The sequence below is a fragment of the Triticum dicoccoides genome, unplaced genomic scaffold (genome assembly GCF_002162155.2).
Source record: "Triticum dicoccoides isolate Atlit2015 ecotype Zavitan unplaced genomic scaffold, WEW_v2.0 scaffold3489, whole genome shotgun sequence".
Taxonomy (NCBI): domain Eukaryota; kingdom Viridiplantae; phylum Streptophyta; class Magnoliopsida; order Poales; family Poaceae; genus Triticum; species Triticum dicoccoides.
Window position 1 is genome coordinate 964 of NW_021265302.1, and position 1649 is coordinate 2612.

The 1649-nt window shown below is 54.6% G+C and overlaps 1 pseudogene; it reads right to left on the reverse strand.

The window, feature by feature from the left end:
- Nucleotides 1-273: 273 nt before the first annotated feature.
- Nucleotides 274-1593, reverse strand: LOC119345944 (annotated as a pseudogene).
- Between the last annotated feature and the right edge of the window lie 56 nt (nucleotides 1594-1649).

Here is a 1649-nt window from a genome sequence, read left to right on the forward strand (position 1 = left end):
TGGCATTGTGGTAATATCACACAGATCACCTGCAAACTGTAGTCTGGCACTGCATGTCAGTTGCAAAATTCACAGCTGAAATCGCTATGTAGTATGTGACGTGGTTTAGAGTAATATGATAAACCACATGGACCTCCAAAAAACTGTAGGTGGCAATGTGTTTGGTTTATCATGTGTAAATTCTGAAGTCAGAAACGGGCCCCACATGCCACTTACAACATCAAAAGCACAAATATTGCCAAGTTGTATGATATATGACCGTGGTGAGAGACGCTATAACAAGAGGTAAATAAGCAAAGCAATCGACATTGGGAGAACTGCATAATAGTACATTATCTGCAATTAATCAATCAGAAGCTGAAAACACATGATCTGCTGCCGCAAACATTCTACACATAAGACATACTGGAAACCGGTACGAATGTAAGCAAAACATGAAATGAAAAAAACTACCATAATGTGCAGTGCCTCCAAATTGGGAAATCAGCTGAGGAAGGAGATAACCATCTTGGAATCGGTGTGGCTTCTGAAACGCACATTTAGACTCAGGAACTTGACGCTGGTGGCCATGGCGCTTGGCTCGCATTTATCCCGGCCTGGAATGAACCACATTGAACAAAAAAATTACACATTTAGTATTGTACCTCCAACAATTGGACGATGTTTTGCTAACTGAAGAAACTGTTAGACCGCGGACAGGAGATGTACACACCATGATGATGTTGTCTCGCATCTCCAAGAACCAGGATGGTGTTCCCTGGCTGCAAGATTCCTCGTGCAGCTTGGGAGCATCGCCAATCCTGACCTTGGTGCACAAGCCGCCGGCGTTGCCTCGGGACCCCTCCAGGATGAGCCGCTCGAGGCGAGGAGCCTTCACCACGGCGATGTCCTCCGGAACAGAGCTGCAAATTTGGACGCACCGGAGGCTCTGGCTGATGAAGCGAAGGCGCAGCCCCTTGTTGCATCCATGGATATTGAGGCCTGAGGGTCTCCAAGATGGGGCTCTCGGCGACGACAAAGTCGATGTCCCCGTCCTCCATGACTACGCTGCAGATGCCAAGCTCACGGAGGTGGTGGAAGGAGGTGCGGGGTAGTAACCTTGCCACGTCCTCGAACTTCCAGAGGCCGATGTAGAGGCAGCCGATGCTGGCGATGCCAAAGAGCACGGCCCGGAGGGGCACGTCGAGCGGCCACGGGCGGTTGACGAGGGCGAGCTCCTGGACGCCCTTGGTGGCCAGGAGCTGGAGCCAGCGCGCGAGCTGGGCCTGGTAGGCGCTCATGTGGCTGCTGGTGAGACGGGCGTAGGGGATGGGTCCCGTGTGCGCTTCGAGGATGGTGGAGATGGCGGTGACGATGGCCGCCGAGTCGGCGGCGTGGGGGAAAGCTGACGCCTTGGGGCGGAGGTGGGCGTTGTTCAAGATGATGTCCGTCGGAGGCGGGCAGGTCGGGGATGAGCTCGGTGTTGATGTTGCTGAGTAGCTCCTCCGTGGATCGGTCCACCTCACGCGGGTCACGGCCCCTGCCCCGCAGATCGGCCTCCGTCGCGGGGTCCACGTTGGTGAACGGCGGCTGCCGGGGACCAGCCAGGTTTGGGTATTTGGGGGTGGAGAGTGAAGCGGAGAGTGGAGTGGGTCTGTGACCGAGGAGGC